The 13988-nt window shown below is 45.8% G+C and overlaps 1 long non-coding RNA gene across 1 annotated transcript in view; it reads left to right on the top strand.

Annotated features, from left to right (window-relative positions):
• LOC135205211 (uncharacterized) overlaps window positions 1-13988 on the top strand; it is a 539269-nt gene that overhangs the window by 364076 nt on the left and 161205 nt on the right. The window lies entirely within an intron of this gene.

The raw sequence follows: 13988 nt of genomic DNA, 5'->3' as shown, positions 1-13988 counted from the left end.
AGGCAGGAGAGAGAGTTAAAATTCTAGGTGAGCATAACGATATTATATTTAATGAATATGTATACATACATACATACATACATACATACATACATACATACACTCTGGGCTGCACTTGCAATAATAGTCACAGTAATGGCTCTATAGATACCATATACATTAAAGAAAACGCACGCTGGTATTTTTAAATGTAGCTATGCCATCCTATACAGAAGTGATAAACTGACAGCTATAACCTCGGAAAGATGAGATTCTTTCTGAGTTTAAAGAAGAAGAAGAAGAAGAAGAAGAAGAAAAAGAAGACAAGGAGAAAAAGGAGAAGAAGAAGAAGACGACAAGGATAATGAACAAGAAGGAGAAGAAGACAAGGATAATGAACAAGAAGAAGAAGAAGAAGGAGAAGAAGAAGAAGACAAGGATAATGAATAAGAAGAAGAAGAAGAAGAAGAAGAAGGGGACAAGGATAATGAACAAGAAGGAGAAGAAGACGAAGTAGAAGAAGGATTATGAACAAGGAGAAGAAGAAGAAGAAGAAAAAAAAGAAGACGAAGAAGAAGAAGGAGACACGGATAATGAACAAGAAGAAGAAGAAGAATAAGAAGAAGAAGAAGAAGAAGGATACAAGACAAGAAGCCAAGAATCCCTACCATTTATATACACTCCGTTTAACATAGCCTGTTCTTTAAACAACCGCCCAGCCATTATTTGAGGAACAAAGACCATACGCGATGGTCAGCCATACTCGATCTTTCCCAGATATCTGGATCTGGTGTGGCCCTTTTGAATACAGAGGGTCATTTCAGGACTCTCGAGTTAATTGGAAGGGTGGGGGGGGGGGGGGGGGGGGGGGGGGGTGGGGGGGGGGGGGTGGGGGGTATTTTAATTCGGGACCTTATATGCAATCCCCACACTATTGTTTGTGTATACACTCAGTCATATATACACAAAAACACACGAATTATACACTCATGTTTAATCGTCAGTTGATTGAAGAATTATACACTTACATTTGTGGATACACTGTCATCTACACACAAATATGTAACCTCATGCAAACCTGTTTATCCGCCCTGGGTGGGGTCAGGGTAGGTAAGTGATCGGGATGGTAGGGCAGGCATCCTCCTCCTCCTGCAAACCTGTTTTGTCCTCCCAGGATGGAGCGGGGTTAGGTAGGTGATCGGGACTGTAGGAGACATCCACCTTCCTCCTGCAAACCTGTTTGTCCTCCCAGGATGGGAGCGGGGTTAGGTAGGTGATCAGGAGGGCAGGGGAGACATCCATCCACTCTCCTCCTGCAAACCTGTTTGTCCGCACAGGATGTGGTCAGAGTAGGTAGGTAGGTGATCAGGAGGGGAGACATCCATCCAACTTCCTCCTGCGAACCTGTCTGTCCACCCTGGTCGGGGAGCCAGCAGCGCCGGGTTCCAGCGCGTCACTGACCTCGTCTTTCAATCATTCCTGCACAGCTCAAGGAGGTCGAAATAGGTTCCTTGGTAGAGCTTACATCCAACAGGTACTTATCCCTTAAACAAGAGTCACTCGGCCACGCCCATCGAATCTGGTACCCCGTAATCACCGATGAATTATGACTGATAATTCCGTCATTTATATCCTTTCTGAGGAACTCGTGGTTATAATAACATAGATGAGGATATTGTAATCACATAGATGAGGGGCTATATATCTTTTTTTTTTTATTCTTTTTTTTAATTGGTGTCCCTCGCAAATAGAAGTGGGAATGACTGATTAATCTTCGGATTGTGTATACCAGCTCTGGAATTTGATTCCCGGTTTTGTTTTCCCTAGTCTGCGGAACATTCCAGTCTTCCAGAGGCAGGTCTGTGGCTTCGAAGTTAAGCCCCAGTTATAATAATAATAATAATAATAACTAATAATAATAATAATAATATAATTATTATTATTATTATTATTATTATTGTTATTATTATTCTTTTAATCAGTAGATGAACCCAAGTCATATGGGACACGCCCACCTCTGTGGCCATTGACTTATTATTATTATTATTATTATTATTATTATTATTTTGTTAAAAATGACTGCTGCTTCAGCACTATTAATCTTATAAAGAGTCTTCTCTATCTTTCTGATGACGGCTTTCTCGTTGTTGCTTGTAGACTGGCGAGCAACGCACCAAAGGGCATGGTAAAATTCGGTTGAGTCATTTGATTTATTATTGCTTATACAATTCTCTCTCTCTCTAACGCGACGTTTCCTCCTGATCGACAGGACATTATCAAGCGATAACTGCTGAGGGACTGAATTCCAGTGGCGAGTCCTTCTCCTTTTATCGTGGTGTTGCGAGCTCTCCAGTACGGTCAGAGCACTTCTCCGGTAGGTCGAGTTTTTATTGGTTCCCGGGAAGGTGACTCATACGGCGGGCGTTGACGAGTCTTGCAGACCTTCTCAGGTAGGGGTATCCACCGGGAGCCTCTTGATTGGCTTCTACCTGCGTGACGTCACCCTGGTATTATTCTCATGTCCGGTGTTCGTTCCATGCGCGCTGGTACTTTCGTTAGGGAGAGGGGTGTGGTCCTCCTCACACACGTCGGTATCAGGAACGCTTCTTGGGTGGTATTGAGGGGAGGCTTTTCCTCGAGGATGAGCAGCGCTTCTAGGAGACGCAGACGTCGTGGGTCAGGTGCTCTCCGATGATCTTAATATTCCTGACGATGTCGTCTCTCGTGATGTTTCTGCGGTGTACTGCAAGGGCGTGCTTGCCTAATGGCGCCCTCCTGGGCGTGGCAGGAAATCCTTTTTGACAGGCGCATCGTCGTCATGCCGATGTAAATCCCAGGGCATCCTTGGGCGGGGGCATTACGTTTTCGGTAGACGACGTTGGACTGCTTCAGGGGGTCTCCTGCCGGTGGGGAGGGGGTTGTTCTTTTCATCAGGAGGTCTTTCGTACGCCGATTCTTGTAGTAAATAATGAGGGACACTCTCTTTCCTTCCTCCATGGGCGCGGACGTGTTCCTCTATTATTTTCTTCATGGCTGCTTCTTCTTCCTTGTATTGGTGGTGCATGAAGGCTTTATAGAAAAGTTTGATATCCTCCGGGGGCGGAATGTCCTTCTCTCTTCCTCCGTCATGTACCACTTGTCAAGGGCGGCTCGAGTTTCTCGGTTTACGAGTTTGTTCGAGTACCCATTGTTAATTAGCATCTGGGATGCTCGGTCGAGTTCGAGGTGTGTGTCCTGCCACGTCGAACAGTGCGAGAGGGCCCTCCTGACGAAGGCCCTGACGGTGGTGGTCATACTCGAGCGGTATCTACACCAAAGAGATGAAGGAGGCAGCCGCAGATCTGAAGAAGAAAGAAGACATCACCGTAAGGCGTGCAGACAAGACAGCCGCGTTCGTGCTCATCAGCACCTCGGAATACTTCGAGAAACTCGACGCCATCTTGTCTGATGTCTCTAAGTTCGAGAGACTCACGAAGAACCCTACGGAAGACATCAAACGCGACGCCAACCGGGTCATCGCAGCCGTGAATGCCGCTACGAATGCCACACACCTCCCGCCCATCCAAGGTGACTACAGCCTCGGCTAACCTTTACGGGAACGTGAAGACCCACAAGGAAGGCAACCCCCTACGCCCCTCGCCCATCATCAGCCAAACGCCCGCCCCGACTTACGCTTCTGGCCAAACGCCTTAATAAAATTCTGACCCCTACCCCTATCCCCTCCAGGTACTGCCTCACCTCATCGGTGGAATTTTTGGAGAAGATCCGCGACTCCCCCGGTGCGGGAACCATGGCGTCCTTAGACGTTGAGTCCCTATTCACCAATGTCCCAGTCGACGAGACGATAGGGATCATCATGGAGCGGGTATATAGGATCTCGATATGAGACCCCCTAACATCCCAGAAGACTCCTTAAGAACCCTGCTGGATATCTGTACGAAGAGAGCCCCTTTCACTTCCCACCGAGGACAGATGTACCGCCAGAAGGATGGCGTAGCGATGGGGTCCCCCTTAGGAGTCCTCTTCGCTAACTTCTACATGGGAGAAGTGGAAGAAAGGGTCTTCGTCGCAACACAGATGTCCCCGCACATACGCACGCTACATCGATGACATCTTCGTGCAAGCCGACTGCGAGATGAGGTAGAAGCCCTTCGGCAGCAGTTCCTGCAGAACAGCGCACTCAACTTCACTGTCGAGTACAGCAGCAACGATCGGCTCCCCTTCCTCGACGTCCTTGTCACGAAGACGAATCAGAAGTTGGCGACTACCGTTTACACCAAAGCTACGAACCTCGGACTTTGTCGTATGGTGATAGCGAGTGTCCTGCGCGGTTCAAGACCACCACCGTCAGGGCCTTCGTCAGGAGGGCCCTCTCGCACTGTTCGACGTGGCAGGACACACACCTCGAACTCGATCCGAGCATCCCAGATGCTAATTAACAATGGGTACTCGAACAAACTCGTAAACGAGAAACTCGAGCCGCCCTTGACAAGTGGTACATGACGGGAGGAAGAGAGAAAGGAACATTCCGCCCCGGAGGATATCAAACTTTTTTCTATAAAGCCTTCATGCACCACCAATACAAGGAAGAAGAAGCAGCCATGAAGAAAATAATAGAGGAACACGTCCGCCCCATGGAGGAAGGAAAGAGAGTGTCCCTCATTATTTACTAACAAGAATCGGCGTACGAAAGACCTCCTGATGAAGAACAACCCCTCACCACCGGCAGGAGACCCCCTGAAGCAGTCCAACGTCGTCTACCGATACGTATGCCCGCCCAAGGATGCCCTGGGATTTACATCGGCATGACGACGATGCGCCTGTCAAAAAGGATTTCCTGCCACGCCCAGGGGGGCGCCATTAGGCAGCACGCTTCCCTTGCCAGTACACTGCAGAAACATCACGAGAGACGACATCGTCAGAATATTAAGATCATCAGGGAGAGCACCTGACCCACGACGTCTGCGTCTCCTAGAAGCGCTGCTCATCCTCGAGTGAAAACCTCCTCCCCTCAATACCACCCAAGAAGCGTTCCTGATACCGACGTGTGTGAGGAGGACCACACCCCTCTCCCCTAACGAAAGTACCAGCGCGCATGAAGGCGAACACCGGACATGAGAATAATACCAAGGGTGACGTCACGCAGGTAGAAGCCATCAAGAGGTGCTCCCGGTGATACCCCCTATCTGAGAAGGTCTGCAAGACTCGTCAACGCCCGCCGTATGAGTCACCTTCCCGGGAACCAATAAAAACTCGACCTACCGGAGAAGTGCTCTGACCGTACTGGAGAGCTCGCAACACCACGATAAAAGGTAGGTGCAAAACAATGCCTCGCAACATCACAAGACAACACTCAAATCGACACACAATCTCTAAAAGAATTTCCCCCACTACACAAATTCAAGGTAATCCTCACTCCCAATCAGACGACGTATACAGCGGTAAAAGATCTTGAACACAAACACCCCAACATACAAATAACAGCCAAACCCAACAAGCGAGGACAATTTATTATCACACCCAGAAACCAAGAATCAGCAGACATACTCAAAAGCAACCAAAACTTCCAGTACTTAGACCCCACACAGAAAACTGAAAAAGGTATCATACTTGGATACCCAACATCCCTTCCAGTCGACCCCATCAAGAAGCTCCTAGGAGTAGTACACGCTGAAAGATGCCTAAACAAGGCAAAAAGAACCTTCTAAGAAAGTCCTTGTCAATTTCCCAAGGCAAAAGGCCCCCCTTCGTAGACATCCCGGACAATGGGGAAATACTACACCGAGGTTTTTCAACGCCTGAACCCTTAAGATGCTTTAAGTGCCAACGATTTGGCCATCACCAGCAGGAGTGCACAGCTAAGCCTATCATGCGGTGTTTGCAGTGGGAACACCTAACAAGGGACTGCATCGATAAGCACAAAAATAAGAGGCAAACAACAGCCAGATGCCCTAACTGCCACAAGGGACACCATGCATGGTACAAGGGCTGCATGGAAAGATTGAAAAGAATTATGGAATATGAAAGGATCTCCTCCCCCAACCACAGAACAACAGAAACTCACACAATTCACATCACCACTCACAACCACCTACCACACAGCAAGAACCCCAAAAGAGATCTCGCCAAACAATGGCAGCACCCAATCCAACAACACACACACAAACACCACAATCACATAGACCCCAACACTACCAGCAAACACATAAAACAGGACCACAATCACAAAAAACCCAACACACCAGGCCACCTACACAGAACAGCAAGCAACCCAACGAAGCCCCACGAAAACCGCGACCCCAGACTCACAGAAGGCACACTGTACACACAGAGAAACACGCAGGTCCCAAATGCCAGACCCACTTCCTTCCTACCCTACTCCACACCAAAACAGCCACTGCTCCCACCCCAGCCACTCCTCCCAACATGCCTCTTCCTCCCACCCGTTCACGAGAGTAACACCCGTACCGGTAGTCAGGTTAGTGCCCCAGAGCCCCCCACCACAACAAACATAGCTACAACCTCACACGTGAAGAACTCAGGAGGGAAATAGCAGCGGTAGTATCGCAAGTTCTTCACCACTTACTCCCAGAGCAACACTTTACTGCAGAGCTCAGGAAAACACTGGTATCATTGATAAACTAAAATGGAGCAGAACATTCAAAACCCAAACAACACCCCAAACGACGAAAACAGCACACACTCAACCCTAAAAATCCTCAATGGAACATAAACAGTGCCAACACTAAATACGCCACCACTGCAATCACAGGTGCTCGTAGAAAAAACATGACGTTGTCCTCCTACAGGAAACTCTTGTTAGAGAAACCAACAAATTCTCTTTTCAGGGATACACAGTATACAAAACCCCACACACAAATGAAAACAGAGGTTTAATCACCCTGGTGAAAGCAACAATTCCATCAGAGAAAATAAGAAACATTGACTGTGGGCAAGGCATTGAAACGCTAAGCATCCAGATAAGACTAGAAAATACCTCACTAGTCATTCACAACATATACAAAGGCCATGACAAAATCCTTGAAGGAGAAAACCTCTTCAGTGCTGCCTCCGAGAAAACACATTCTTTGCAGGAGACTTCAATACTCATCATCCATGCCTACGATCCAACAACATACAAATGCAGCAGGCAGACACATACATCTGCTCCTGGAAGAATTTCCTGAGTGGGCACTGCTAAATGACACAAACGAAGCTACTACTCCTCCGAGAGGTAGACTGGACCTGAGCTTCGTATCCCAAAACCTGAAGGAAGAATGTGCATGGGAAAGTGCACCCAATACTAACCAGCGACCACTTTGCAACTGAAACCAGCATAACAATAACAAAAATTCCCCCTCCACCACCCCCGCCAGCAGGATGGAGACCGGACCTGGCAAACTGGCCCACTTTTGAAAAACCGAATGACTGAGTGGGCAACACAGTACCTCCAAACTCCGGCCCAAAAACATAAACACACTTCAAGAGGACTTTGTGAGTAGCCTGCATAATGCAGCAAACATCTCCATGCCTAAGAAAACTTTTACCACTAACCAAACCCACAAGGACAGCTGGTACTACAACACAAGAATAAAGGAAATGAACTCAAAGAGTAAATAGGACAAGAAAACTCTTCAGACGCAATCCCACTGATGAGATGCATGCTCTCCTAAGAGAAGTTATAAACCATGCAACACAAACTGCCAAAGAAGTGAAGCAAGAAACCTGGCTTAAATGGTGCTCACAGACCACCCGACTTACTCCCATTGCAAAAATGTTCAAATGGTTCAACAAAATATCAGGAAAATCCAAGATAACAACAACACCATCCTGATCCTCAAGCTGAACGCAAACAGACTTGCACAGCATTTTGCCGACAGGACCAAATCGCACACCTACCACAAACCACAAGAGAAAGGCAAGTGCACTAGACCCAGGGAGATGGAGAGTCTTATTACGGCCTGCAACATCCCTGATGATACAGACACTCCATTCACACTAAAGGACTGGGCAAAGCCCTTCAAAAGGGGACAGACACAGCCCCTGGAGCAGACATGATCACATATCGCATGCTGAAGAACATGGAACGGCAGCCAAAACAGTTCATCTCCATATAATCAATAGAACATCACAGGAACGCAGTAGAACCCACACAATGGGAACCAACAAAATACACGCCGATTCCCAAGCCCAAAGAACCCAACTCCTACAGACCCATCTCTCTCATCAGTTGCACAGAAAAGACTGCAGAGAGAATGGTGCTAAACAGACTGCTATGGAAAACAGGACCTCTACACCATCGCCTATATGCCTACAAAGAGGGCATAGGCACACAAGAATGCCTAGCAGACGTCATGTCCACAATCAACGAAAGGAAAGCAATAGTAGTTTTTCTGGACTTAGAAAAAGCTTATGAGCTAGCCAGTGCAGCTGCCATCCTTGAAGCCTTGGCTGACAAGGCGGTAAAGGGCAACCTTTTAGCATGGGCCAAAGGATACACGCAAAAACACAGACAGGCTAGAGTCACCTTCCAAGGAGCAAAGCTCGGACTTTCTCAGTCTAGAGATGGAACACCTCAAGGAGGCATACTCAGCCCCTTCCTTTTCAATGTTTTAATGGAAAAAATTAGCCACAACCCACCCTACCCCAATGGAGTTGAAATATTCATTTATGCAGATGATGTCTGCCTAGTCAGCACAGACAGACACAGATCTCACCAGAAACATGCAGAGTGCAATAATACAAATTGAAAATAAATGCAAAGACCTATGGTCTAAAAATCACACTGCAAAGACAAAAGCAATGGCCATCAACACGTCTAGACCCAAATGAATACAGCTCATGGTTGAAACCCCATTGAATGGGTAGACAATTTTGTGTACCTAGGAGTTAACATAAACAAGCAACTCTCCCCACGCAAAGAACTTGAAATACTCAAGCAGAAAGTCAAATGCAGACACAAATGCCATGAGGAGGATCACCTCTCTACAACAGGGAGCAGTATATCACGCCCTCAGAACCTTCTACATACAAACAATAAGGTCAACGGTTGAGTATGCCGCACCTGTTCTCACCAGTCTCTCAAGCACAGAGCAAAAGAGCCTTGAAGTAATTCAAAACAATGCCTGAGACTCATCACAGGTGCTCCAATGTGGACTAACTTATGCATTCTGAGACATGAAAAACAAAACTACAGTCTCTGACATAACAGAATAGACCAGAGAAACACATCCATCCTGCTAAAAACCTTAAAAAATGAAGGCAACTGTCCACTAAAAGAGAGATCAAAGTGCATTGATCTCCACGAAGATCTAGACCCACCCAAAGACATACTCTGGCAACCTGTTTTAGAAACACTGAGAAGATTAGGCATGCAAAAGCATGCTGCTGACATCAGAGAAGACTCTCGTCTTGCTGAGTTATGTAGAACCAGCACCCTGGAAATCAGAACTCTTCAATATCAACTACACAGTCCTACGGCAAGCAAAGAAGCATGCACCCGTTCAACAGCTGAAACAAGCAGCACAAGATTCAATAAGGAAAACGACAGCCACAAATGAATACTTTACAGATGGATCAGTAGACCCTCAGCATTCCTGCAGCGGCAGCAGAGTCTACTCAACATCACTAAAAGGGAGCTGGAGGCTCTCAGATAATGCCTCCACTCTACAGACTGAGCTGATAGCAATCGCTAAAGCGCTAGAAGACTCTCAACACAAACTAGGAAACACAACTATCCACACGACTCAAAAGGAGCAATACAAGCCATCACAAAAGGCAAGGCAAAACAAGAAATATCAAACTCCTGACAAGTATATGGGCAATTGCCAAACATCCACCAAAGTCAGAAAACAGACAGATTACTCTCAACTGGATTCCAATCACATAGGAATCCAAGGAAATGAGGAAGCAGACTCCCTAGCAAAGAGTGGGTTGCACATTAACAACATAGGTATTAAAATCAGCACTCACTGACTCAACTTAAAAGCAAAGCCTCAGCATACTGTCAAGTGCAAGAAGAAAGCAAAGTCAGGAGAGCGGTCTTTGGAGGCTCTAACACTGCAAAAGTGGTATGTAGACACCACCAGTCTGCAACCACATGACATTCCCAAAGATATGTCAAGAGCACTAGAAGTCATAATTCATCGTCTAAGGCTGGGGATACCAATGCCACTTGGCAGAAGATAGTAGGCGATCCCAGGCCATGTAAGTACTGCGAAAGAATTCCAGAAGAAAACCTCTAGAACACTACCTCTTAGACTGTCCAGAAACGGAGCAACTAAGAGATAGGTACATAGGAAATGAACGCACAATCACTCAAATCACAAAAGCACATTCTAGCAAACACCCCATGAATTAGCAGGTTTCCTATGCTCCTACCCACCACCTAGGTAGGAACAGAACACAACCCTGACTGACAGCACATGATGCCAACAATCATGACCACTACCACATCCCAAACCTAACCCACATAACATGCAAGACAAAAAAGACAAACCTCTTTAACAGAACCATCCCCATCCATCACCTCTTGCCTCCTTCATCACCCTCCCCCTCACGCTCATCACATTCCATCCACCCACACTCACCAGACAACACACACCCAAAGAAAGCGGACCGGAAAAGGAACATGTCTCAGAAATTCACGAGCTACCTTACTAGCTAACTGTGCCTACAACTCAAACCTTCATTCTTCCAATCTGTTGGTCTCTCCTACTAGCCAACACTTACTACTATCCAGCTTTTCCTACGACTGAAGGGTACCTTAGGGTTTAAAGGGTTTCAACCTTGCCCATCAAAATCCTTCATTCAATTATCAAATCAACCTTCACCTACATCATTCATTGATCACCAATAAGATTGCATATCCTAAGCATCTCACATCTCATACTAATATGAATTACGGGCTGCTCTGTGAGCAAGAGCCCGTGCTGGCACAAGGCCTCTTAATCTTAAACAACACAACAACATGCCTTAAGACTCATTACAGGAGCACCAATGTGGACCAACCTATGCATCCTGAGACATTGAAACAAAACTACAATCTCTGACTCATAGGATAGATCAGAGAAACCACATCCATCCTGCTAAAAACCTTAAAAAATGACAGAGACGTCCACTCAAAAAGGATCAGGAATGCAGTTAATCTCCATGAAGAGCTAGACCTCCCAAAACATATGCTGGAGACCTTCTAGATACACTGAGAAGAGTAGGCATGCAAAATCATTGCTGCAGCCATCAGGGAAGACACCCCCTTTTCAGTGGAATACACAGAATCAGCACCCTGGGAACCAGAACCTTTTAACACAAACTACCACAATTCTTCCAGCAAGCAAGGAAGCATGCACCACCCAACAGTTAAAACAAGCAGCACAAGAAGCAATACAGTTGACAACCGCCACAAAAACATATACTTTACAGATGGATCATAGACCTCAGCGTCCCAGCGCAGCAGCAGGGTCTACTCAACAACACTCAAAGGAAGCTGGAGGCTCTCCGACAATGCCTCCACACTACAGACAGAGCTGATAGCTATCGCCAAAGCACTAGAAGACTCCCAACACAGACTGGGCAACACTACAATACACACCGACTCGAAAGGAGCAATACAAGCCATCACAAAAGGCCAAAGCAAAGGAAAATATCAAACTCCTAACGAGCATATGGGCACTGGCAAAACTCCATCAAAGCAGAAACAGACAAATAACTCTCAACTGGATCCCGAGCCATGTTGGAATACAAGGAAATGAGGAAGCTGATTCCCTGGCAAAACGCGGCTACACATAAACAATGTCAACATCAAAATAAACCTCTCACTACCCAACAAAAAGCTAGCAGCAGCATACTGCCAAACACAGGAGGAAAGCAAAATCAGGAGAGCCATCTTCGGAGGCTCCAAAACTGCAAAATGGTATGCAGACACCACACAACTTCAACCACACAGCATACCGAAGAACATGACACGAGCACTAGCGGTAATAATACACCGTCTAAGGTTCGGATACCAATGCACATGGCAAAAAAGAAAACAACCCTAAACCATGTAAATACTGCGAAACAAATACAGAAGAACCACTGGAACCACTATATATTACACTGCCCAGAAAACACAACAACTAAGACAAAGTCATGAAGGAGATCAACAATCAGTCACTCAAATAACAAGACACATCCTAAACAACACCCAACAGCTTACAGGCTTCCTATGCTCCTACCCACCACCAAGGTAGGTGCAAAACACTCCTAAATAGCAGAATCTCGGGGACATCAGTCAAGACCCCTCACACCCCCTGCCATCCCTATCCACTCACATACAAACCACAAAACACAGAATAACAAACAATCCACCCAGTGCATGACTGACACAAAGACAGCCAACATCAACCTACATCACCCAACGTCCAAAAGCAAAGCCCCGACTCTGACATCCTTCATTACTACCTCACCTCATGCACAGCATTCCTTCAGCCTCGTGCATCAACAACACACTACTTCCCACTCGGAATTGGAACGGAATAAGGAAATGTTTTGTGGACCTCACAAGCTAGCTGACTAGCAATCTTTTTCTCAGACTCATACCCTTCCTTCTTCTCATCTGTTGGCCTCTCTGACTTGCCAACACTCACTACTATTGCACTTTTCCTACTACTGAAGCACTTAGGGTTTAAAAAGTTGGACAACCTTACCCATCAAAAGTTTCTTTCAAAATCACACTCATCAACTCACGCATTATCACCAAATAAAGAACCATATCCTACCATTACCACCTTCTCACCATCCTGAGTTACGGGCTGCTCTGTGAGCAAGAGCCCGTGCTGACACAAGGTCAGCTAAATCAAAAACAACAACAACAACAACAACACTGGAATTCAGTCCCTCAGCAGTTATCGCTTGATAATGTCCTGTCGATCAGGAGGAAACGTCGCGTTAGAGAGAGAGAGAGAGAGAGAGAGAGAGAGAGAGAGAGAGAAGAATTGTATAAGCAATAATAAATCAAATGACTCAACCGAATTTTACCATGCCCTTTGGTGCGTTGCTCGCCAGTCTAGCAACAACGAGAAAGCCGTCATCAGAAAGATAGAGAAGACTCTTTATAAGATTAATAGTGCTGAAGCAGCAGTCATTTTTAACAAAACATGTCTACGAGAGGGTCTCCTTCCGAAATATTATTATTATTATTATTATCATCATCCTCGTCACTTTTTCTGTTCAATCTTGATTGTTTTTACTTTCAGCAATTATTATTATTATTATTATTATTATTATTATTATTATTATTATTATTATTAATTACCACAGCCAGAACGATCCTGTCTCCTTAACAAGGGTCATAAAAGTACCATTTATACACGAAGGTTCCCCTTTCGACGTAATGATTGATTGATTTCTACATCCTGGCGTCGCAGCTCTCGTGACTTAGGTGATTAGTCCAGGTATAATGGAAATGGAGAGAGAGAGAGAGACAGAGAGAGAGCGAGAGAGAGTTTAGAAAAAACCTACGTATATAATGTCATTCGATCAGGTCCTCTTGGCGCGGTAGCATTTTCGCCGAAAAATACGTCTATACACAGGTTAGGAGAGACAGGGTTTTTAGTCTCTCTCTCTCTCTCTCTCTCTCTCTCTCTCTCTCTCTCTCTCTCTCTCCATTTTTACTAAATTTTCGTAAAGATTCTATTAAAAAAACTCGTCCATTTGTCAATTTATTTCAATTATATTTGCCGACGGCGTCGTCGAACAGAGTCTCTCTCTCTCTCTCTCTCTCTCTCTCTCTCTCTCTCTCTCTCTCTCCCCTCGGATATGGGCAACTTTGCGATGTTATTGACCGGCTAACGAGGGGAATAATGCGAGCCAGTGACCAGCCCGATGAGTGGGACAGATGCATCAATAACAATAACAACTGTTCTGGATGAGTGACAGGTCGTGAGGAAAGTGGATCATTATAGTGTGTGTGTGTGTGAGTGTGTGTGTATGTATACAGAATATCTCATTGTTAGTATAATTGTTAATTA

This window comes from Macrobrachium nipponense, chromosome 49 (assembly GCF_015104395.2).
Source record: "Macrobrachium nipponense isolate FS-2020 chromosome 49, ASM1510439v2, whole genome shotgun sequence".
NCBI lineage: Eukaryota > Metazoa > Arthropoda > Malacostraca > Decapoda > Palaemonidae > Macrobrachium > Macrobrachium nipponense.
Note: the sequence above shows the minus strand (reverse complement) of the source record. Positions and strands in the feature narration are given on the sequence as shown.